The sequence below is a fragment of the Schistocerca piceifrons genome, chromosome 2 (genome assembly GCF_021461385.2).
Source record: "Schistocerca piceifrons isolate TAMUIC-IGC-003096 chromosome 2, iqSchPice1.1, whole genome shotgun sequence".
NCBI lineage: Eukaryota > Metazoa > Arthropoda > Insecta > Orthoptera > Acrididae > Schistocerca > Schistocerca piceifrons.
The window spans coordinates 1,090,870,389-1,090,897,740 of record NC_060139.1 but is presented as its reverse complement, the minus strand read 5'-3'; positions in this window follow the sequence as shown (position 1 = coordinate 1,090,897,740).

Below are 27,352 nucleotides of genomic sequence, written 5' to 3'. Positions count from 1 at the left end.
CGTCGAAAGAGGATATCTGCCCATTCCTTTAATTCGCCAATATTTGCGAAGAGCAGCAGCACTATTGCAGTAATTTTGATAAAACAGCTTTACGAGTAAAGCCCTGCTCACCTTGTCCAGACCCACGTTGACAGTCTGCAACTGTAATGCGCACTGGAGCTTGAGTCTGAATCCTAGGTCACCGTACCAATACATCTCATGACACTAACACTACTAACAACACAGATCCTGCAGCGCACAATCTGAACGTCGTTCCTATAATTTTTGATGCTCATACGCATGATAGTTTTCCGTGTACACTAGTTCGAGTAGCGAAAGTTCAGTTATAACCATCCTGTATATCGAACACAATAAAATGCTGGTAAGCAAAAGACACAATAAAAGGTAAGAAAAAGATAGAATAACATATAGCTACACCACTGACATGCAACAACGGGGTCGTCGTATTTACAATTTCACAATTAAAATGATACACTCCTTGCCCCCATAGCAAAGCCACGTAAAACGGTTGACAGTGGCACAGTAAAATTTTTTCACGGCCACCCTATTCTTTCGTATAACTACAAACTCAATCAAGCTGACTGCCTCTATTCTGGCGTCCACTGCTGCACAATAACCAAGTTGGACAATTTCTGGCAATTACTACTGCGTCCCACTAGCAAATCATCATCTTCGTTTCCCCTCTATCCAACATCTGGTCGGGTTGGGGTTTCAATGGCACTTCGCCACTCGACTCGGTCTTTCCACCATTCTTTTTCCACAATTTGGTTCCATATCACGTTTCTCCTCCTTAAACTCATCTTTATTTTATCAGCCCATCTTGTTCTCGGTCTTCCTCTTCGCTTCTTGCCCTCAATCTCGAATTCCATCATTCTTCTTGGTATTCTTCCCTCTCCCATCCTCTTCACAGGTCCAAACGATTTTAATCTATTCTTTTCAGTTTTTTCAGTCAACTTCTCCACACCAATATCCTTCCTAACATCTTCATTTTTCACTCTGTTTCTTCTCGCCTTCCCTAGCACACTTCTCAGAAACTTCATTCCACTGCATTGTATCCTAATTTCCTCTCTTCTAGTCATAGTCCAAGTCTCTGAGCCATAAATTAGTATGGGTGTGAAGTAGGTCTTGTATAGAGCCAGCTTACACCTCATTGGCACTTCCCTTCCCCATATCAAGCCCCTTACACACTGGTAAAATGTATTACTCTGCTGTATTCTTCTGCTAATTTCTGCCTCCAAACGAGCAATCCCCATTAATACACTTCTCAAATATTTAAAGTTGTCCACTATTTCAATATCCTGTCTCCTAATATGAATTTTTCCCTTGCCCTCTCTATCTCCTCTGGTTACCACCATGGTCTTGCTTTTCTCCACATTAAATTCCTTTCCATATTTCTCGACCTTATCATTTAGGATGTCTATTTGTTTTTGTACCTCCTTACTGCTTGTTCCCCAAACCACAATATCATCCTCTATGGGCTTCTTTCGTCTCTTTGACTATTTCATCCATCACCATTATAAGTAGAAGTCGTGATATCACAGTTCATTGACTTAGTCGCGTAACACTCTTAAACCATTCAGTTCGTCCACCTGGTGTCTGCACACAACTAGAGCTTTTTTCATACATTACTTGGATGACTTCATGTGTTTGCTTTCCAACTCCCTTTCTCTTCAAAGTTGCCCATACCTTTTTCCTGGGAACACGGTCATATGCTTTCACTAGGTCGAGAAATGTCATTACCAGATCTTTCCCATACTCTCAATGTCTATTCATCAAATGTCTCATACTAAAGATTGGGTCTACTGTTGATCTACCGTGAAGAAAGCCATACTGTTCCTCTTCTAACTCCCCTTCCACTTTTTCTCTCACTCTTCTTTCCAGTATTCTCTCCATTGTTTTTGCTACTTGGGATATGAGTGTGATACCTCGATAGTTGTCATCCTTCTTGAAAACTGGAATTATTATTCCCTTTCCCCACTCTTCAGGTGCACATTTCTGGGTCCAAATGCATCTTATTAGTCTATATAGCCACTGTAGCCCGACTGGTCCAGCTGCCTTTATCATCTCCACATTAATTTAATCTATTCCAAGTACCTTTCCTATTTTCATTTTTCTCGGAGTTAGTTCCACTTCCAATATCGTTATATCCTCCTCTTCTTCCAGACACCTCCCCTCCTTTTATTCCCATTACATTGCCGTTCTTCACATTTAGTAATTTATCAAAGCACTCTCTCAACCTTTTCCTTATCTAGTCTGGTTACTTTAATAGCTCTCCGCATTCCCCTTTCACTAGCTTTGTGTATGTTTGTCCCCCCTCATACTCTTTGTAATTACATATATCATCCTTTTACCACCAGTAACATCTTTTTCCAACTCTCAGGTGACTCTCCGACAACTTTTCTTCTTGTCTTCTGCTACCATTTTCTTACACTTATTTTTACTATCCTCATATTTCCTTTTACTTTTAGCTGTTCGGTCTCTGCTTCATTCATGCCAGGCTTTCTTCTTTTCTTTTACTGCCTCCTTCACTCTCTCATTCCACCATGGTGTCTCCTTTTCCTTTACCCTTCCAGAGACTCTGCCACAGGTCTTCTCAGCAGATCATACAAACGCTCCTTTGAAGTTACCCCATTCCTCTTCCACATTGCCATAATTGGTGTTAGGTACTCTACGCTTAAGTAACTCCTTAAACTTTTCTTGTATCATGCCATTCTTTAGTTTCCACACTTTTATTTTCCTTTCCATTTCTTCCCTTATGTCTATCAATTCATCAAATCTCATCTTTGCCACCAACACTCGATGGTCTCCATCAAAAGCCTTTCCGGGGACTGCAGTTTCATCCATCAACTGCCTCCAATTTTTCTTTTCCACCAGAAAGTAATCGACGACCGTCTTCGTCCGTGTATCACCCCATCCATATCTCGTTATCTTTTGGCTATTCTTTTTACAGAACCATGTGTTTCCAAAATCAGCCCGTTTCTTTCACAGAAATCCACTAGTTTCTCTCCTTCCCCATTTTTCACCCATATTCATATGGGCCAATTATCTCCTCATTCACTAGCCTTCCTTTGCCTACCTTGCGCATTTAGGTCACCCATTACTATTGCTTCCACATCTTTAATTATATTAACACCTCTAGAAAATCCTCTATGTTCTGTTCTTTATTTCCTGTTTGTGTTGTATAGGTTTGGATGAAGTCACTCAATACATTCCTTGTCGTCAGCCGAATCGTCATCACCCTGTCACTTGTGTATTCTACTGCTTCCACATATTCCTCTAGGTTTGGTTTTACTATGATACCTAGTCCTTTTTTGGGTTCTTGTCCACCATTGCAGTAGAGTGTGTAGCCTTTCCTCATTTTCCCCCTTCCTCTTCCCTTCCATCTACACTAAGTCCCATCAGTTCTATGTTCTCCTTTTCCATGAAGTCCATCAACTCTTGCGCCTTCCCAGTAAGGGTCATCACATTAATGATACCCACCTTCAATGTGTTCGTGCCTAGTCGCCCACTTCTCACAGTTCCCCCAGCACCGTAAGAACTGCTCGTCGCTTGCAGGGAACGCCCTAACCTTTTCCGAGGCTGGTTTTGAAGTACCATTTCATATATAGGCTATTATAACGATGGGCTCGCCACTCCCAAAGGCATTTTAGAGCTGCTGCCAGCGTATGTTTAGGTATCTCCTACCATGGAGAACAGACTTCGTTTGTAGCCGCTCCTCTGGAGTACAGATGCTACGGGAAGTAAGATACGAAGACAGTTCTTCTGCTTTTCCAGCGTTGGTACTTGTAAAATCCTCTTCCGCTTTCCAACCGTTGTCTGTCTTCACCTGTTACCCTGGCGAGGGGCCCTTACAGGGTACTACCATCCGGAGCCAGATGGTCCCAGGTTTTTTTAATGTGGTTGTTATTCCTTCCCCCCCTCCTTCCTCACCACTTGCAAGGTCAGGCCCCGGGCTTGGGACCGGAACTGGCGGAGTTACCACTAGAAAATATAACTGAAAAACACGCCACTTTGAGCTCTGTGCAATCTTGCCATAAAGAACTTGAGCACTGTTCCTCATTACTGATTGCTATCGTCGACTCCTGGAAGACACCATCCACTAGCCCAGCCCAACGACGTCCACACTTAACAGGTGGCCGCACCCTGTGCTGACCACTGCAGTACATGCTGCGATTTTCACGCTGTTGCCGATTCTGCATCACTCTCCTCTTCAGGGTTTCTCATGCTCCATGCTCCACGAACTCCAGGGTGCTTAATCTCCAGTGTATCACCTTCAGTCGGTGACTGCAGCCAACCCATCAGCCACTCACACTGATGCAAAGACACGTGTGGTCGATGCAGCAATAAATCTCCAGCACTGCCCACAGCGCCTCCAGTGCTGCTGCAAGACGATGTGTCGCTCCCGCTTTTTACTGCTGGCTGCTTCCTTTGGCGACTCCTTTTCCCAGCAAAGCGGATGTGAACAGGTGTGGCCATAACGTACACAACCGCTGTGATTCCCCACAACTTGTCAGTCTCTGCCCACAGCGGCCTCTCGCCCCACTCCAGTAGAAGTCGCCGATACCGCTTGGTACTGCAGGGCAGACTGGTCCCCCTTCCTGCTGCACTGCCTCCCTATTGCTCAGCTCTGGCGTGGCACTGGCTCCGCCACTTGCAGACACTCATGCTTTCTGGTGCAGTTTCTGCACGGGGTCTGCACAGGCGCGGTTAGCTGGGTGGTCAATAATACAAAATGTGCAGCAAAACTTCAGTTTCACGACGTAGTGTATTAGGCATTTGGTTCCTTACTCTTGTTATCACTACCACGCACCATATGGAGTAGGTTGGGGGTAAAAGTACGGATACAATCATGCTCATAAATAAAGGATAATGCTGATTCATGGTGAAACAATGCTCTGATGGGCGGTTTGCGGGTTTAAAACACCTCGGTGTATGACCATGCTGTGCGTTTGACCTGCAGTCGCCGCAAGGTGGCGCTGGCACCAGTCCACATACGTAGAGATTTGTTGGTGCATGTCAGAGTACGGTGCAGCGAGTAAGTGTGCAGACGTTATCAGACGTGCTAAAGGTGACTGTGTGTTGAAAATGGCTCAAAGAACATATATTGATGACATTATGAGGGGTACAATACGAGGGCGACTGGAGGCTGCTCAAACACAGCAGGTCCTAGAACGCGCCCTCTGTGTGCCACAAAGTGTGATCTCAAGATTATGGCAACAATTCCAGCAGACAGGAAACGTATCCAGGCGCTATAGTACGGGACGTCCACAGTGTATAGCACCACAAGAAGACCGATATCTCACCATCAGTGCCCGCAGACAGCCACGGAGTACTGCAGGTAGCCTTGCTCAGGACCTTACCTCAGCCACTGGAACAGATGTCTCCAGACACACAGTCTACAGACGACTGAACAGACACGGTTTATTCGCCTGGAGACCTGCAAGGTGCATTCCACTGACCCCCGGTCACAGGAGAGCCCGTAAAGCCTGGTGTCAAGAACACAGTACATGGTCATTGGAACAGTGGTCCTTGGTTATGTTCACAGACGAGTCCAGGTATAGTCTGAACAGTGATTCTCGCCGGGATTTCATCTGGCGTGAACCAGGAACGAGATACCAATCCCTTAATGTCCGGGAAAGGGACCTGTATGGAGATCGTGGTTTGATGATGTGGGATTATGATTGGTGCACGTATGCCCCTGCATGTCTTTGACAGAGGAACTGTAACGGGCCAGGTGTATCGGGACGTCATTTTGCACCAGTATGTCGTCATTTTAAGAGATGCAGTGGGTCCCACCTAACTCATGATGAGCGATAACGCACGGCCCCACCGAGCTGCCATCCTGGAGCAGTACCTTGGATCAGAAGATATCAGGCGAATGGAGTGGCCTGTACTTTCTCCAGACCTAAACCCGATCGAGCACAACGTATCGCTGCACATCTTCAAACCCCTACGACACTTCAGGAGCTTCGAAAGCCACTGGTGCATTAATGGGAGGCTATACCCTAGCAGCTGCTCGACCACCTGATCCAGAGTATGCCAACCCGTTGTGCGACCTCTGTACGTGTGCATGGTGATCATATTCCACATTGATGTCGCGGTATGTGCGCAGGAAACAGTAGCGTTTTGTAGCACATGTGTTTCTGGACGGTTTCCTCAACTTATCACCAATACCGTGGACTTACAGACCCGTGTCGTGTGTGTTCCCTATGTGCCGATGCTATTAGCGCCAGTTTTGTGTAGTGCCACCTTGTTTGGCATCACATTGTGCAACTATCCTTAATTTATCAGCAAGAGTGTATCCAACTTCTAGTTTGACGTTTGGTGGTTGTTGTTGTGATCTTCAGTCCAGAGACTGCATTGATGCAGCCCTCCATGCTACTCACACCTCCCAACACCTGCCTTCTTTTGGATTGGAATTATTATATTCTTCTTGGAGTCTGAGGGTATTTCGCCTGTCTCATACATCTTGCTCACCAGATGGTAGAGTTTTCTCACGGCTGGCTCTCCCAAGGCCGTCAGTAGTTCTAATGGAATGTTATCTACTCCCGGGGCCTTGTTTCGACTTAGGTATATCAATGCTCTGTCAGATTCTTCACACAGTATCATATCTCCCATTTTATCTTCATCTACGTCCTCTTCCATCTCCATAATGTCATCCTAAAGTACATATAGACCCTCTATATACTCCTTCAACCTTTCCATCTGAGCTCTTGATTTTCATACAAATGGTTCTTTATTCTCCAAAGGTCTCTCTAATTTTCCTGTAAGCAGTATCTGTCTTACCCCTAATGATATGTGCCTCTATACATTTGTTCTCAAGACAACCCTGCTTAGCCATTTTGCACTTCCTGTCGATCTCATTTTTGAGACGTTTCTATTGCTTTTTGCCTGCTTCATTTATTGCATTTTTATGTTTTCTCCTTTCATAAGTTAAAATCTATGTCTTTTCTGTTATTCAAAGGTTTCTACTAGCCCTCGTCTTTTTACCTACTTGATCCTCTGCTGCCTTTACAAGTTCATCTCTCAAAGCTACCCATTCTTCTTCTACCATATTTCTTTGCCCCTTCTTGTGAATCATTCCCTAATGCTCTCTCTAAAACTGTCTACAACCTCTGGTTCTTTCAGTTTATGCAGGTCCCATCTCCTTAAATTTCCACCTCTTGGCAGTTTCTTCAGTTTGAATCTATCGGAAACGTTCCAGTGTCTCCAGGCTTCTTTCACGTATACAACCTTCTTTCATGATTCTTAAACCAAGTGTTAGCTATGATTAAGTTATTCTCTGTGCAAAATTCTACCAAGCGGCTTCCTCTTTCATTCCTTACCTCCAGTCCATATTCACCTACTACTTTTCCTTCTCTTCCTTTTCCTACTATCCAATTCCAGTCCCCTATGACTATTAAATCTTGGTCTCCCTTCACTATCTAAATAATTTTTTTTATCTCATCATACATTTCTTCAATCTCTTTGTCGTCTGCGTCTCCTTTTTTCATCTCCCTTCACTATCTCAATAATTTCTTTTATCTCATACATTTCTTCAAACTCTTTGTCGTCTGCGGAGCTAGTTTGCGTATAAACTATTACTTCTGTGGTAGGTGTGGGCTTCTTGTCTTTCTTGGCTACAATAACGCGTTCACTATGCTGTTTGTAGTAGCTTACCTGCTCTCGTATTTTTTTATTCATTACTAAACCTACTCCTGCACTACCCCTATGTGATTTTGTATTTATAACCCTGTAGTCACCTGACCAAAAGTGTTTTCCTCCTGCCACCAAATTTCACTAATTCCCACTATATCTGACTTTAACCTATCCATTTCCCTTTTTAAATTTTATAATCTACCTACCCGATTAAGGTATCTGACATCTATGCTCCGGTCCGTAGAACGCCAGTTTTATTTCTCCCGATAGCGACGTCCTCCTGAATGGTCTCAGCCCGGAGATCCGAATGGGGGACTACTTTACCTCCGGAATATTTTACCCAAGAGGACACCATCTTCATTTAACCATACAGTAAAGCTGCATACACTCGGGAAAAATTACAGCTGTAATATGGCTCCGTTTTCAGCAGTTCGCAGTACCTGCACAGTAAGGCCGTTTTGGTTAGTGTTACAAAGTCAGATCAGTCAATCATCAAGACTGTTGCCCCTGCAACTACTGAGAAGGCTGCTGCCCCTCATCACGAACCACACGTTTGTCTGGCCTCTTAGTAGACACGCCTCCGTTGTGGTTGCACCTACCACCTTTTTCCTACAAATGATTTTGCGTGCTCTTACCTCATACTGTGACGTAGGGGTATGCAGGCCTGGGGCATGAGTAAGCACTTGATACTTTTACCTCCAACAGCAGAAAATAGAAAGCAGTACAAATAAGTACATTGAGAAACGAGTTAGTTGCTCTTTATTTTGCGGCCAATTCAAGAAGAAAAATCTCATAATGATCTGAAAGTAAGGCTAAGAAAACTTTTATCGAGGGAAATTCCGTGCTAAGCTATTGCTTGTTCTTTCTCCAATGAAAGTTTTTGTTAACCGGCCAAAGTGATCACTACTTTTCCTGGAATTAAAACGTTTTATTAAGGCAGCCTCTGAAAACCTAGTAGCTTTGGATACTATACATGCTGATGTTCCTTTTCGAATAAGCAAAGAGCTGTCGAATTGATGCTCTCGGTCGGTTTCTGGGAAAAAATGACGATATGGAATACATGAATTTATTCGAATTGTCTTTGAGAGTTAGGTATGTTTGGAAAAACACTACCCACCGTAAGAAAAACTACAGAAAACAGAAATAAATTTTTCTCTAAGGTGAATAATGAGGCATCTGAGGTCAATAAACACCAAAAAATAATGGGTTAATACGCTATAAAGGACTACCAAGTCAAAATACAGGTTATGAGGTAATGTTTCCCAAATAGTTTCTTGATGGGGTAAAAGTACACCCTACAAACTTCTACCCCGTTGGACTTGCGCTTACTTCTATCCGATGCGCTATTTTTTTCGGCACAGAAGTAAAATTGTGGAGATCAACGACAATATTGTAAGCTTGTAACTGCCAGATCCGGTAACGAAGTTATCTAATTTTTAAATAGACTTAGTTTCAACTAACAGTATACCAAAACTACACAAGTTTCACATCGAAAACGCACAAAAGGGACTTACCATATTTTGTCTAGCTGTAAGGCTTCGGTCGACTGCCACGAGGTTCCAGAACTGAAAAGAGCAGATGATGACGCATGTGCTGCCTGGTGGGACTATGTGTTCAGAGTGGTGGAGTATAATGAGAAGAAGATTACAAATGAGTACAGTCCATCCCATGCACCTGTTAACATCCATACATTTTTGAGGAATGTATCAATAGTCAATATGTAAGGAGAAGCATAGCTCAAATATCCTCAGGAGACATGTGAATTTACATAAAACACACTAATATTGTTGATTTGCAGAATCTATACTGTACATTAATGACTGTGACTCACACTGGGGGTCGTACGATAGTGGGGCATACTATGAATTTCTGAATTATTTGTGTGATAATGATGTGAAATACTGTGAAGCTATTAGAATGGCGTATAACAGCCCGTATCCATCCAGTGCTAGTATCTACAAGTGTAGAACTTCGAAGCATAAAGTCCATAGAAGATGTATTCACAGATGGTGTACCTATGTATGTTGCTGCTACTATGGGTCTGAATACTGTATGGACCAAATTTAAGGCACAAAGAAAACAGTAATTAGGAACGCAAAGATTGCAAAAAAATTGATAGTGTATACAAAAATAAAAAAAAAACTATATTTCCTATAAACTCTTCTTATTTTCCACCTCATCCCCACTCTATCTCCCTTGCTCTCCACTTCTCTCTCTCCATCACTCTCCCTGTCGTCGAAACACAGATGCTTATGAGCAAGCAAGCACGCACGCACTCGCATGCACGCACGCACGAACGCACGCACGCACACACACACACACACACACACACACACACACACACACACACACACACACACACACACACACACACGAAGCAAACGCCACAAACGTCATCAACAGTTACACATTTACACACCACATCTCAAACAAGCATGCGACGAGACAGATGAACGTTACACAACCGCAACAACAGGTAATGGCAACGAAAACATAAGAAGTGTATGTGAGTCGACAAAAGCTCAAGAAATAATCGTATTACCTCGACAAAACAAAGAGTAAGCACCACAACATCTAAAACTGTAAGTAATACACTAATTAGCACAACTCATTGCGAGTCTCCGAAGGAAATGCATAATAAAAAGGAGAATAATATGACGTTTTGCTGTTTGCAGATGACAAGCTGTAGATTGCGTAATAAACTTAGAGCTGCTAGGATATGCTTCCACTAGCTTCACGTGAGGTATGTAAACAAATGGATGCATCCACTCTATTTCTAAGCGAACTACAAAAATAGAAATTTTAGAAATATCATAAATAAAATGGATTACAGATTATGACCCTACCATCAATATTTATACTGCAGTGTATAGTGGATATTAAGGAAAACTATTCCAATTTCAACAGTACGACATGCGACATAATTATGACACAAGAAACAAGCAGGACATAGTTTCTTTCCAATGTAACTATAAAAAAAACGCAAAAGTGCTTCCTATACAAGTCCATAAAATTTTGTAATGCCATACCCCAACATATCAGGGATCTTCCAATTCAACAATTAAAAAAAAGTAAAAGAATTTCTTCTTGAGCTCAGCATTTATGAAACTGATGAATTTTTAAGAGAGGCAAAGAATATGGTATGACTACACTTTATGTGATCAGTTTGTATATGCTTCTATATCTGAGTAAGTCTGTAATTGGCTAAATTTGCTATGCAATATTAATTTGTACCAGACGTTTTTCTGTTTTGTATTTGTGTGAAGGTACTATAATTACTTCTGTAATATTTATATTGTGTAACATTTTTCTTGTTTTTGTGATTATTTGTGTAACATTTATACTGTGTAATATTGACTTTCGTAATGGTTCATATGATCTCTGAGGTCTCTACAACAATAAAACTCAATCAGTCAGTCATTCAAAGGACAGAATGCTCCAACTCAGTTATACATGTATCATCTCTGTGCTATCTGCATACCAATGTAAAATATTTGACAATAATCGCTCATTTAACAAACGTATATATTCTTAGCAAAGATTTTTTAAAGGTTAACATGTAACAACTATTTTTCAGAAGAAAAATAAACAAATAAACACACTTAAGACAGCAAACAAAGTGCTGAAGCATGTGTTAGTTTGTGTCACATCATCATTTGATCCATAGCATTTGTAATTGTGTGAGTCCGCTTTTAGAGATGATGTCTCCTCGTATTGTCAACCATGGGCTACAAGAACGTTCTGAGAAAAGGTACAGTGAGCGTCAGCTTCTACAAATCTACATGTTGCTGCGCAGCCCATATTTTTGGAGATTCGTCACTGGGTCGGATGGTACAATTCGTGTAACACCTGGTCAGGTTTATACTGCCTATTTTGATTCTCATGACTGTGTCTTTCTCGCAACGTTCCTGGATCCCCTATATGTACATAGATTGCTTTGTGTCATGTTTTTCAAGTTCGCGATGGTTCCACAAATATTGTGCTTCTTACTAATGCTAATGCTCACTTTTTGAAAATATTGTAATCTAGTCAGTTACTCTCTATTTTAAAATTTTTAAAAAATATTTATTGTTTGTAATTAATTCTTACATATCTGTTTCAAATTTTTCAGGTAAACTTAACCCACAAATTTAAGTCTCCCCAGTGAATGTGGTATTCAATATTTCCATGTTCAGGGCCTTACTTATACATCAATATCTCTGTACAAAACACTTTGCGAGTAAAAGTCCACACCCATGAAAGAAATTTGCTCTTTTTAATTTTTTTGTGGTGTTTATAAAGTCTCTAGTACATGTTATTCAAAGTGCTTTGATATCGTTAAGTGTGTGCTTGTTTTTTTAAAGGGGTTTTTAGGTTCTGGACCCTAATTACGCATCAGTACCTCTGTAAAAAGTACATTGTTAACATACTTCAACAACAATTAAAGTTTTTCGTTTTTTAAATTTTTTCTGGTAGAGAATAATTTCCCCGCACTGCTTTGTAGTGCACATTATCGAAAATACTGTGGTATTAAGGAGGTTTTCCTTCCTTCCAAGGTGATGTGAGGTATATATGTTACTGTAAAAGTAAGATGATTGGTAAACCCTTCAATTCTGATTGTAAACTGTTGTTATTTTGCATAGCATTCAGTGGGCCTCCGTTGTTTGTAATAATAACAATAGTTGAACGAATATTTCTGCAGTTACAAACCTAGTTAAGGTAGTTTTACGATATCAAAAGCCTAACTTCCGAAATGTCAGTTGCTATTAGGCGTTGAAATGTAGCATTGGGTGCACTTGCTTCAAAATTGTTATCACTAGTTTGGCGAATATATATACTGTGAAAATTGACTCATACTTTCTTTTATAGCGGAGATGGCTTTTTTCAATAATGTGACATCTCATTAATTCATTTGAGTCTTTGAGCGTTTCTTCGGGTATTAAGTTCAACTAAGCCCTGGATACTTGGTGTACCTACATTTTGGAAACATTTTAAAATATTGCAACACTGTTGCATTTTGTTGCAGTAGAGACATCTGATAGTAACAGTGAGAACTGTTTTCTCATGGTACATTCAACGAAGTAAGTACAATTTCAACTATAGAGCCATATGTTGATGTGATAGAAAGCTGAAACTGCACTTAATTTTTCAGTTCAGCTTTCTAATGGTAACAGGTAGAACTGGGTTGTGACGCAGGACGTGGTTTTATTTCACATTTTCTAGGTTTTTGGGATAGTATTTAAGTTAATACTCATGTTCAACAACTCTAAATTCCTAATTCATTATTTGTATTTTATAAGCAAATATATTTTTGTCTGTTTCTTAATAGAGCCATATCGAATTTTCGGAACAGTCATCTACTGAGGACAGGATTAACTAACATGTGAACGAGGACTTGATTTTGTATCACATTTCTGGGCTTGTGGGACAGCATTTAAGGTAAAACATATTCCCATTTTAATATTTTATAAGCAAATGTTGGTTTTAAATTGTTTATAGAGAAATGTGCTGTCAACTCATACCAATAAATTGGGTGAATGGTATATGTGAGCCATGGCTGGCTCATACTATGCACTGGATTAAACCTTCGTTGAGATTCTAAGTTTAGTCTCCCGCGGTTATCGCCATTTTGTGGTTATCCTCTCCTTTCGTGGGTGGCAGCAGCGGTGTGTATCGATACTCGCACCTTGGACTATCTTTGACCTGGCGCTGACAGTTTCCAGTTGGGCGGTGTGCGACCAGTCGCTCAGTTGGCGTAGACTGGCGAGGAATTCTCGGTGCGGCATAGTTTGACTGGGCCTGCTAGCGGTCTCTACACGAAAGTTGAGTTTTGATTTAACCTACCAGCAAGTCAAGACTGTTCGCAATCATCATCATCATTTCATCCCCATCGACGCGCAGGTCGCCGAAGTGGCGTCAACTCGAAAGACCTGCACCAGGCGAACGGTCTACGCGACGGGAGGCCCTAGCCACACGACATTTCATTGTGTCGTTTGGAGCTTGTTGTCGGCTGTTCGGACATTCCTGCGAGCAACAATGTGGTTTTCAAGTTGGAAAATTCTAGCCACCCTCTGTTGGAGTTTCACTGCATTTGGTTATTTAAACTGAAGTGCACCAGCGGAATCTTCTGCCTTGTGGCCTTTAACCTTCATGTTACCTGCCCTGGCCGTTTAGGGACTTATTAGACTCTTCACAAAATCAAGGGGCATTTGACTTGGCCCTCCATGAACCGGGATGTGAGGGAGATGATATCCCAATGCCGCTTGTGTAAGGTAGCCAAACCCGAGAAAGCTCTTCAACAGGGGTGGTTGAGTTCTGAACGAGAGTCCTGTCCTATGGACAAGCTCTACATTGATTATTTAGGACTGTTACCTCGTACTAAGAAGGTCCATCGACATGTGCTAGTTATTATCAATGCATTTTCCAGATTTACTTGGATCTTCCCGAGCCGTAACTTTACTGCTGCCACCACTATTTATCATATAAGTAATGTCTTCAGTGCTTTTGGGACACCCAAGCAGCTTGATAGCGATAATGCTCTTGACTTTCTTTTGGGTCCTTTCAAAGCCTTCTGTTTTCAGCATGGTCTCAAGTGTATCACCTCCAGCCATATTATCCCCACGGGTCCTTTGTGGAGTGACTTAACCGAAATCTTAAGTCTGCATTGATTATTTATCATCAGAAAACCCCTAGTAAATGGGAATCCAGTTTTCCCCGGGATTAGTTTTGCCTTTAATACTGCCAGTCATGAACCCTTGCGAGCTACACCTGCATCCTTGGTCCTTTTCTATCCGGTTAATTCCCCTCTCTCGAACTTGTGGGGAATTCAAGATCTTATTCCAGCTTATGTTAGTCCCTGTGTTATGAAGAAGAACTGGAACCAGGCCAGGCGTAATATACTCAGAACCCATAATAAACAAGCTGAGCATTATAATAGTAGTCAGGGAACCTTTAAGGGCTGGCTAGGAGATCAAGTTTATGTACGCAGTTTACCGGGGAGGCAGGTGTGTGGCAGGAATCGTAGTAAATTTACTCCTCGTTTTCTGGGGCCTTGCAGTATCATGCATATTTTAGCCCCAGTAAATCTGTTGGTCAAGGAGAACGGTTCAGGTAAGCAGTATCAGGTTCATCTTTGCCAAGTTAAGTTGAGGTAGCTCAGGGGTTGAATTATCCCCTTCCTGTCGTAAGTTTGAGGGCGGGAGGTTCGAGGAGCGGCTGGCTCATGCTATGCACTGGATTAAACCTTCACTGCGATTCTGTGTTTAGTCTCCCATGATTATCACGATTACCCTGTTATCTTCTACTTCCACGGGTGGCAACAGCGGCGTGTATCCATATTCGCACCTTGGACTATCTTTGACCTGGCGCTTACAGTTTCTGGCTTGGCAGTCTGCGACCAGTCGGTCGGTTGGCGTGGAGCAGCGAGAAATTCTCGGCAGGGCGTAGTTTGGCTGGGCCCGCTGCCAGTCTCTACACGGTATCGGAGTGTGTGGTGCTGTTCCCATAGCTACCAGGTCCGTGACTCACTGACCCTGGACACGAAAGTTGAGTTTTGATTTAACCTGCCAGCAAGTCAAGACTGTTCATATTGTGTCGTTTGGAGGTTGTTGTCTGCTGTTGGGATATTCCCATGATCAACAACGTGGTTTTCAACTTGGAAAATTCTAGTCACCCTCCGGTGGAGTTTCACTGTATTTGGTTATTTGAATTGAAGTACAACAGCAGAATCTTCTGCCTTGTGGCCGTTAACCGCCCAGTTACCTGCCCTGGCCATTGAAGTAAATTTCATTCAGAGTAATTTCCTCATCATGCAGTTGCTGTCCAGCACGGTGTGTAGTTTGACAGCTCCATGTATGATTGGTTGTGGGTGCCAATATCTTCTACGTTGTTCCGTTGAACTCCCTGTTGTGCCCTGGTTGGATTAAGTAGAAGTTATCTTGTCGGTGGGTCCATTGACTGTCGGTCGGTTGGGTTGTCGTCGAATCGTGAATGGTTGGCCCGACTGCCTGTCTCACCTAAGCGAGCGTTAGTGTTTGAATTCCAGACCGACCGTCGAACATCTGAACGCCTTTGGGTGTATTGCCCTTTTTTTAAATTTGTTCATGTTGTTTGTACTTGTATGGCTTCTAGCTGATTCTTTAAAAAATTAGAGTTGTCTTCCTCTTAAGGCCTTCAGCCTAGTTCAAAGAACTATGTCGTGTAAGGCCTTTGGCATTTGAAAAATTTTAATGTTGTTGAATTTTAAGTCTTGGGCCTTTGAGTTTGAGTTGTTTGCTCTTAAGGCCTTCAGCTAAAATTATAGAATTGTTTCACGTCAGGACTTTGGTATTGAAAAAATTAATGTTATGGATTTTTAAGTGTTAGCTCTTCAGCTGATTCGAATTTAACTTGTTTACTTCAGCCTAACTAAAGGACTGTGTTAAGAAAAGGCTTACCTTTTACGTTTCAGATTATGCTTGCGTTTTAAGTTATTAGCTTTCAGCCATGTTTAAATTAAAGTGGCTTTCAACTGGTGATTCAGTCCCAAAGATGAAAGATGTATGTTTAAAAAAAACTTTTTTGGGCTCTTATAATGTTTGATCAAATGATAAAGTTGTATGTTCGAGTGTGACTGACAGCCCCTTATTTTGGCCCCTTTCCACAATTTAAGTTATCTGTCCTTTCCTGCGGATAAGTGGGGTTTCTCAATATGTTTAGCTACAAACCAAAGTTCCAATGTGAGTGATGAGGCAGCAGCTAAACGAACTATTGTATGTCAGTAATGCACATGTAGTTGATCAATTTTTCAGCAATTCAAATGCTTTACTATTTTGGCTGCAGAATGGCAACACTGAAGGGGGAGAATGATTCATGCAAAATTTGAATGAGTACAAGGAGGGAGAGGGTGGGATGGCCCCTCCTGCTTCACCTCAGCATGTAGATGGATGTCAGCATTGTGTATTGTGTATAGTGGAAGAACAGTACAGAGGCTATGATTGTATAAGGACCACAGTGCACAATGTCATAAAGCAGCATCTGTAAGGCAAAGATTTATGGACATTGAGATTCATGAAGTGGACTAATCTTCTAGAGTCCCCACTTGAAGCCAACAGAGCACATCTGTCATGAGTTGCAACATTGATTCCCCTTAGATCCCAGTGTCCCAAATTACAGCCTTCTCTGATTTCTGACCTTGAGGAAGAATGGGCAGACATTTTTCCAGACATCTCATTGAATGTATCTCCAGTAGAGTTCAAGGTGTCATAATGGCAAAGGGTGGACACACCCCAAATTAATTTGTACTACTAGGTGTCAGTAGTAGGGCAAGGCTTGTTCTGGTGGAAAATGCTGACCCAGCGTCTGCCAGCACTTTGTTTTTCCATGTCATTTGACAGAGACGCAATATTTTAAAATGTCTACACATCTGCACTGTGAAAGAAAGCTTGAGTTAATTCCACAATAGATGTATTTGCCAAATTAGTAGCAAAAATTATGAAGCAAGTACACCCAATGCTACAGTTCAACACCTAATAACAATTGCCATTTGAGAAGTTAGGCTTAAAAATTTGATTTTGAAACAAGGCTTACACCAGCAGAAAAATTCGTGTTAGCTAAAAAATACTGCTATAAGTCGGCAAACAGACAGTCTGAAACTAAGTAGGCCTACTTCTGATGCAAGTCACAACTCAATTTCAAATTAAATGTTTTCACATTTAAACTGTTCTCAAGCACCATTTTAGAAGGGATAAAAATGTATCAAGTTATTCACTGGGCAATACTTAAATGATGTTACTGATTGACAATTATTGCTATTATTACAAATGACGCAAGCACACCGAAGGCTACGCACAATAACAGCAGTTTGCAATCAGAATTGTCCCAAAAAGCTTTACAGACTGTATTTTTCCTATAATATTGCTCACAGTGTTCTAAAAATATGTGAGCCGTGCAGAAAGCACGATGTTCACATTGCAGCGGTAGCTAAATACCTAAAGGGTGTATTCAGCCTGTGCAGTTGCATTTTTGGAAACTATGGCTTGCAAAAACAAAAACTTGTAACCATCTACACTAACGCGAAGACATGCAAACACAACTGTTTTATTAGGGAAGGAGCACATTAGCTGTTTTTGTTACAAAAATGTTCCATAAACCACAGAAGGACATGAACTGGTTGTAATATTAACACACAACTGAAGATGGTTGCAGTGAGAGATGTGATCTCTATAACAGTGTCAGAGTTGATATCTTGGAAAATAAATGAAACTGCTTACCATAGATTGTGAGGCATCTCACAGTTTTCAAGCATAAATTAAATGTTGCCACATGTAAATTACCTGTATGACTAATTAAAACACATATTTATCGTAATATAAGCAAAATAAATATTAAAATTCGATTTGATACACCTCGCAAGGAGAATAGACCATCAAAATACACCTAACGTCTAAGGAAAGACTTTTTCTTGGCCAACATACACTGCTATAATTCTAAACAAATACCACAACATGCATTAAAGTAATGTTTTTCTCTATAATATACAGATATATAGATGTAGATGTGGCTGATGTGGTGTTCTAAAATTTAGTAGGTCACAACCAGAAATGATGTTAAAGATTCTACCGACACATGATGCTGCCTCAGCTGAATAATACCGTTAATATCAAGCCTTGAACCACATCGCTCATGTTAGGTAGCTCAATAAACAAACCTGAAGCAAAATAATCATAAATATAATGAGATATGGGACCTCGACATTGCAGCTGCTGGACTGCAGAGATAAAGATATCAACTTTTTAAAACATGGACTGCAAGTGTGCTCAGTTGCTATTGCGTCTTCGAATGCAGCAATAGTATAACTGTATCCATTGATTTATGGTGCTATACGAAAAGTTGGTTTATTTGGATAGATGCATATTGGATCTGAAGATGGAATAATGAAATGCTGAAACTGGTAGCCTTCACAATAAAATAAAACAATATCTTGAAGTGCATGGCTGTCGCTAATTTTATTGACATTCAGCTGATATCTCCTGGCCATGATGGGCCAACAGAGACTGAATGTCCTATTACACTAGTCGGTTCACCTCTCATGACATCTACTGGTCCGTTCTGCAGAACATAGTAGACACACACACACACACACACACACACACACACACACACACACACATCTGGACATACCGTATGAGGTACAATTTAAATGGAGGATGTTTTAATGTCATTAACCCAACTTCCATTACACTGTTGCATCGAAATGCCATCCCTATTTAATAAAAATTTTGATTCGTTACTTACTTATGTCCTCATGTACCATTTTCATGATGAACTGTCTGTCTTTTCTTTAAAGGTCACAATTATTGTGATATTTATGGTTTATATACATCGCTGCACGAAATTCGAATCTTGTGCAGTGAAAAACAGAAATCGCTATGAATTTGCTTTTTGATGCATATTAAACCATATACTGCTCCAGATAAAATTTAGGTAATATTTTTCGACAAACTTGGGTGGAGATCAGTATCTGATCCAGTCTCGAGAAAATGGACTGTATGTAGGATGCAAACTTCCAATTGTGTACACATGACAACGAAATAGTCGTAATATCTCTCATACATCCTAACAGTTCAAGATATCGAAACAAGACCCTGGCAAATGATAGCACACAATGTGTAGAGTAGTTTCTGATATGGTTAACATGCGAAAGTTTCTGATCTACCACGATATATGAGTAAGTACAGATCTTTTCTCAATGGGATAATGTAATTTTTTTAAGGGTTATCGACAGCAAGAGAAATGAGAATTAGTGTGGCTTTGCAACAAGAGAAGTGAAGGAATTACGTGTTTATTTTATATCGAGAATATGCTTTTCTTATAAGCTATTGCCGTGACTTGTCCTTAATCCCTCATTTATTAAACCACTGCTTTAGGATTCTATTACAATTTCAACTACGTCAGCGTGTTAGTGAGGTGACATTGCGTAAACCCCACTTTCTTTTGGCATAAAATGTAAATTTTGACATGGAAGCAAGAGAAATGTAGGCTTACTCAAAATTAGCTAACAATAATGCTTCTCTGAAAGTAAAAATGGTGTTGTCAGGTGAAAATAAGTTGCTCCTTTTGCCACAATTACAGCGTATTCCTGTAACCCATTGTGCTTTTAAGAAAGAACGGCTGATGTTGAAATATACTAAAGTATTTTCTTTCTACACCTAAATGATTTGAGAAATATGAAGAAATTCATATCATATATATAGGATACTGTCTTTTTAATCCCATGAGTGAACGACTTAACATATTGATCTCAAAAATGTTTGAGTTAGTCACAGATTTCAGGGTACATACTTTCGGAACTAAAAAATAAAATGTCTCAACAAGCACTGTTATGCTGCAGCGAAAGCAGAGCTTAGTTCTATTTGTTAAACAGCGTTAATTCCACATCCATGACAAAGTTTTACAGATAATTATTTATATGAGTCATCTGCAACTATTCATAAAGATGAAAAAACAGATTGTTTCTTTAACACATCACCAGAAATTCGAAATGAAACGTACAGGAATTCACTTTGATTGTGGATAGAAACAAAACGGTGGGCACTGTGTGCTGTGAATCGTTTTCATATTTATCATATCGTTAAGATACAAGAATAAAATCCTATGGTAAGATTTAACCCACACTGTTTATCATTAAAAATACAGTGGGTTATAGGACTTTACCGAAGTTACAGCAGAAAGAATGGTTAACTTGTCCTAGTCTTTTTAACCCATTCCTTCCTCACAGAAGCGTCATGAGTGGTGAATTTTGAGTAACATCTACATTTATTTTTCTGCTACGCTAAAATACGTGTCTTTTGCCGAAACGAAGCACAGTTTATATAGTGTCATCTCACTAACGTGCTGATGCAGTTGTAATTGCAACAGAATAGTGAAACAGTGGTTTATTAAGCAAGGACCTGAGGTCAAATCAGGTCAACAGTTTAGAAAAAAGCACAATATTGGGGTAAAAAGAAACGCGTAATTTCCTTATTTACCTTGTCGCAAAGCCACAGTAATTCTAGAGCCACCGCCTATCGAGGATACTTAAAAAATTACATTACAAGATTGAATCTATTTTCGAAATCACAAACTGTTTAGGAGATATAGGGGATATAATGAATATTTGTCGTGTGGGCACACATGAACGAAATGAATGCACCACATACCATTTATTTTCTATAGACTGGAGGCAGATATAGATCTTATGCCAAATTTAGAGAAAAATTTAGCATATTAGCTAAATATCATACACTGGAATCTGTGATATTACATGCACCAAACGCAAATCCATATTGACTTATATTTTCATTGCAATCACTCTGTTAATTATACTTTCTCACTTTCCCGTATAATACTAACACAAAGGGGTTGAACCGCAGCGATGGCCACTCCCTTTGTCGGCAATTTCTATCAATTGCTGGCTTCTGCTCAGCTCTGCCTGCCTCGCGGGAACCTACAACACGCACTGACTGACTCAACTCTCGCTCTCGCGACCCGACACACTAATCGATAGTTGCCCTGTCGACCTGTGTGAGTGCAAACCTAGTAGTAAGGGCCTGCGGACCCCTTACAACCTGTGGGCGTGTGTAACCTCGCTGGACAGCAGGGTGAGTACACAGACTACCGGCTTTCTGTCTGTTCTTACACTAACAGGAAGCGACAATCGCTGGACACCTTCACTTTCAGACATATCAGAAGATTATTTTTGGAAATTCGTTCAGCTAGCCAAAAGTAATCGAGACCACTGCTATACGAATGTTTATTTCCCTTGAAGTCCCTCTTTTAGATAATGTATTTTATATCATATACAAACAGACTGTAGCACTTCTAGTAATTCTGACTAGCAGCAAGTGTACTCAGACGTGTTTCTCGTGAAATTTCAAAACTATTTCGCCGTTCAACGCTGTTTTCGGTGCAAATGAATGTGCTCAATGATCAACGTTCGAAGGGATTCCATTAGTGGATGTCTTTTCTTGTATTAGCAGTCAATTTCAAAAACAGCACTTAATTGAACTCTTACAGATCTTGAACGCTACTGCTTGGAGAAACTGAAACACCTAGACCGAGACATGTGATCACAATGAAATTTATTCCCTCGATTAGGGATATGACACTACACAAATGGTTAGCATTACAAAATTGTACAAGCACGGTGACTGTGGAAATTCAGTACAGAATAGCGCCACCAAGTGCTGCAATCAGAGCCATCAGACCTCGTTGCATGAAATCAACGAGTGCCTGAATATGCTGATGGGGAATACTTTGACACACAGTTTTTAGTCGCATCCTTAATGGATATAAGGTGTCTGCCGGAGGAACTGAACGAACAAGTTGCCGACCGACGATGTCCCAGACACGTTCACCGCATGACATGACAGGCGAAACAATAGGACAGGGAAGCAGTGGTACCCGTCGTTGCTCGAAGAAGGCTTGCAAATACCTCACCACGTGTCGCCAAACGTGGAACGACCTGCTGGAGAGGCAGAGCCTCATCCTGTAAGACCTTCTCGATGTAGCAGCAAGTGTTCCGATTGCCTTCAAGACGTAGAAGGCGAGATCCCTTGTTATAGGCAACAGCATCCCAAACCATCACACTTGCCACTTTTCTGCTATGCCGCTCAACAATGCAGTCTGTTAGATTGCGTTGACCACGGCGGCGCTGAACATATATTTAGCCGTCACTGTAGGACCCGCTGAAGCAGGAATCGTCCAAAAACGCTACACTTTGGCTTTCAAAACACCAACGTCGACTTTCAAGTACCCATTGCAGTCTGTGGCATTGTTAGGTTCTGTCGAATGGAAGCCGACCGAATGGCATGCCATGCTACCAGTTCAGCCTGTCGGCCCCACGTAATGCTACCCCAAAACAGCAGGGAACCTCCACCTTGCAGCACTCGCTGGACACTGTGTCTAACGCGGTCAGCTTGACCGGGCTGCCTCCAAACACGTCTCCGACGATTGTCTGGTTGAAGATATATGCGACACTCATCGGTGAAGAGAACGTGGTGCCAATCCAGAGTGGTCCATTGGGCATGTTGTTTGGCCCATCTGTACCGCCCTACATGTCGTGGTTGCAAAAATGGACCTCGTTATGGACGTCGGGAATTTAGTTGCGCATGATGCAGCCTATTGCGCACAGTTTGACTCGTAACACGACGTCCTGTGGCTGCGTCAAAGGTTCTTCCGAGCCATAATTCGTAGGTAGCAGTCATCCACTGCAGTAGTAGCCCTTGGGCGGCCCGAGCGAGGCATGTCATCGACAGTTCCTGTCTCTCTGTATCTCCTCCATGTCGGGACAACATCGCTTTGGTTCACTCCGAGTTGCCTGGACACTTCCCTTGCTGAGAGCCCTTCCTGGCACAAAGTAACATTGCAGACGCGATCGATCCACGGCATTGACCGTCTAGGCATGGTTTAACTATAGACAACACGAGCCGTGTACCTCCTTCCTGGAACTGATCGGCTGTCGGACCCCCTCCGTCTAATAGGCGCTGCTCATGCATGGGTTTTTACATCATTTTGCATCATCTCTGAACAGTCAAATGAACTGTGTCTGTGATACAATGTCCACAGTCAACGTCTATTTTCAGGAGGTCTGGGAACCGGGGTAATGCAATTTTTTTTGATGTGTGTGTTTTAGTTTCGATGTTACAATCGATAAGTACTAGTTCTGAATGTACAGTTAAAATTATTTTTTTAGAAACATTGATTGAAATTACGAATCACTTACACTCTTAAAATTTCTATTATTAATTACGTAATCATATATTGTTTACTATGTTTATTTCTGCATTCATTTAAGAAATAATAGTCGAAATTAATAATGTAACGAAAGCTAGTAGGAATTCACTTGTTAAGAAAAATTTTAAACCCTTTGGAATATTTGTCAATGTAAATAAAATTCACCAACAGCTGTGTACTTTAAGGTATTATTTTATTGTGAAGGCTACCATTTTCGGCTTTTGATTATGACATCTTCAGGCCCCGTACGAATCTGTCCAAATAAACGAACATGTCGTACATTGCCACAAAGCACTGAATATCGTGAATTCAATCGTTATACAATTAGTTCATTCGAACACGTGATAGCATGGGAATGTTCTTATTTACGCTCAGTGTGAGTGTCGTAAGCTTGCTTCTGGTGTGATCTGACGTATTTTTGTGTAATAGGAGCGAACAATGTAATTTCGGTTTATTAATGTGAAAAATCAAAATACTGTATGATGTACTAAAATGTGAGAAAATGAGTGGAAAATGTATTTACGTAAGAAAATTCTGCAAAAACAATCTTGCAATCTTGCAATATATTCAAACCAACCGTGAGGCCTTGATGATAGGTTTTCAGCTTCAAGAATCAGACCCTTAGGCTAGGAGAACTGGAGCCATCCCGAAATGACAAGCTAAGTAAACTTCAAAGTTTATTATAATATTCGCACTGCTCATATCTTCATAAAAGACTCTGCTTGTTAATTACTTGGACTGGGCTTTGTTTAATGTGGACAATAGATGGAGGAAGGAAGGAGGTGGGAGATTACAACAGTCATCTCGCACTGTGGTCCCATTTTGTCGTCCAGTACCCTGTCGTCACTGTGTACAGCTCTCTTCTTTGTACTGATTCCATACACATCTCACTGTTGGAGCAACGTGCCCTGCACAAGTCGAGTGTCAAGGCAGGACAGACCCTCCTCCCAGATACCGATCATTCTGTCCCGTTCGAATGCATTCACATGCGGCAACTCCACACTGTGAAGCAGGTGAGGCATAGTGGTATTTGGTTACACATTTCCACTTCGTGTGACGGCTCTGGACAGACTGAGCGTTGCCTAACACTGACCTGTCTGGTCACACAAAAGAGGGCCCTGTTGGAGCTATACTCTCGCCATCCCTCTGCCTTTTAACTCACTTGTTACTGTTCCGCTTTTCTAGACGTTTCCTTACGTTGTCGTTCGCAGCCATTGCTTGTGAATGTTTAACTTTTTACAAACAGTAGTGTAAGAAGTATACTCTGCCAGTTAAGAACATTGTAGGTACTTGTTACAAAGTGGCAGTATCTGAATGTTTTAAACGGCAGTTTTAGGAATTTTGCTGAATCTATGAAAGCGTTCGACAAAATATCACCAACATCTCAGATAGTCATTAGTTGGCGCAAACGCTTCCGGTGTGGTCGTACGAATATGAATGACAAAGAATGAACTGCCGGGCCATTTCTATGAGAAGACCCGGGAACCCCAAGGGAAGCGGAGGCTGTGATACACAAAGACCACCGTATCACACTGAAGGTGACAGTGGAGAGTACACTCTAAGACAAAACAAGCGATGCACCAAAAGGAATTATCGTGTTGGGGGACGGAAATAGATAGATACGATTTAATTGTACAGACAGACAAACGATTGTAGGTTGAGAAAAACTGAACGACACTGAAGAGGAAGAACTTCACAGACTGAGGAAGTCGGTCCACTTCTGGCTCATGTGCAAGCTGTTATTCGGCTAGGAACGTATTGGAAGAGTCCGCCTGAGGGATACAGACCAAAATTGTGTCCAGTTCGCAGGTAAGATCGTCAAAATGCCAAGCTGGTTGTAAAGCCCTGGCCGCGCGAATTTATAAAATTGTCTATATCGAACACCATTTACGTTAACATATGCTCACATTACAATTTGCTTGAAAATGTAAAGACTATTAATAATTTATTGTAGTCTCACCTGTAATTTAGTTACGTTTAAAGTTACGGCCAAACATAGGTAGTTGTACGACTTTACGTTTTCAGGGTAATGTCTAGTGCGTGCTTTTTTTGTGTGTGGATACTGCCACCTTATCATCTCCAACCATCCATACGATGTTTAACATAAGATTTGAAACTGTTTACCTTTTCCAATAATCTTTTTACTTCGGATGCTCTCTGCAGGTTTCTCTGCCTCGTGATGACTGGGTGTTGTGTGATGTCCTTAGGTTAGTTAGGTTTAAGTAGTTCTACGTTCTAGGGGACTGATAACCATAGATGTTAAGTCCCATAGTGATCAGAGCCATTTGAACTCTCTGCAGGACTTGTAAACTTACGAGAACATGGTCAGCGTTGTATTCCATACTTCATCGTTAGAAAGACCGGCAGAGACTGCTGTGCAAAATTGGAGTCACGTTCAAATGTGTGTGAAATCTTATGGGACTTAACTGCTAAGGTCATCAGTCCCTAAGCATACACACTACTTAACCTAAATTATCCTAAGGAAAACACACACACCCATGCCCGAGGGAGGACTCGAACTTCTACCAGGAACAGCTGCACAATCCATGACTGCAGCGCCTGAGACTGCTCGGCTAATCCCGCGCGGCAAAATTGGAGTCATCATGACACGTTGTCGGACGCTAGCACAACAGAGTTTATGTAACAGGCGATTAATATGGAGGGAAAATCCTGGACTTCACAAATACTGCTGAGTCACGCCTTTCACTGTTATAACACCTTCCACCACACAGTTATGAGTGAGATTTTCACAATGAATATCTCCACGCTAGTCTCTGCCTTCTGGAAGCCTCTTCGTGTATCTACTGCAACCTACATTTCAGCCTGCCTTTCTAGAGTGTACCCTTCTACAATTTTTATCCTCTTCACCTCCATCCCTTACCAAGTTAACTAATCCTCGATACTGCAGGAAATGACCTATCAACGTAGTTAAATTTTATGCGAAAAAACTCGTTCCTCTCTGATTCGATTGAGTTCGCCTTCATTACTTATCTGTCCTATCCATCTACTCTTCAGAATTATACTTTAGCACCACATTTTAAATCTCATCGGCAAAATTTAAAGTTTCAGTTTTTCTCTCGGAACTTTAACAATTCCCTTTTCAACTTCTGGGTTCCTTTACGGCTCGCTCAATGCACAGATTGAATAACATTGGGGACAGGTTGAGCCATGCCGGCTCGTATCGACACCTGTTCCACGGCCTACTGCCACGAGTTCCACCGTTCCAGCGCCCGAGACGTGACACGACTGCTCACCGTTGCGAGTTTTGCAGTGACCTCTGAAGTGACTGCAAGGCAAGTGTCTGCGGGGAAAGGGAGAAGGAAAGAGACGGCCGTTGGGGCACGGGGCGGTGCCATGTTGGAACAGTGTGTTGCCTCGTACGCGGGAACCGCTACGGTAGAAGGTTGCTGCATGGGGGAAGCTAGAAAGCTCGGTGTTTGGAAAGGTGTTTTTGTGGCGCATTCTATTCATCCGCTAAGTGGGTCAGACCACCGTATTTCTGGCGGTTTATGCCGTATTGACGTGGATGCCGTGCGCCTCCTGAGAGAGTCTTCAGTTTCCTCGTGCGTTTGGCGAGACGCTCAGTCGCATGGTTGCTGAGGCCGCGAGTTGTTTTTCGTCGTATATCTCTACGGCATTTTAATGTTACTGAGAGTACACTTGTTTCAGTATAGCCTTAACGTTTTCCATTTCTAATTGTTCCTCTGTTAAGGTCTTTGTCACTCTAACCAAATAATTTGTAAAAATTCCTGTGCCAGTCGTGATCAGTACCCTTATTAGTGCCGTTCTTAGGGTGTTTAAGATTATTGTACTGAGCTAAAGGTTTCGGTGCGCGTCACTGTGGTTTAACAGTTTCCCCTCCCGGGATGTGCAACACGAATAATAGAATTATTTATGTATACGAGTATTTCGTGTAAGTTGTCTGCCGACATTGCACAGTAGTGAATCAGAGTAGTCAAGATCTTTGGTTGTGTAAATATGT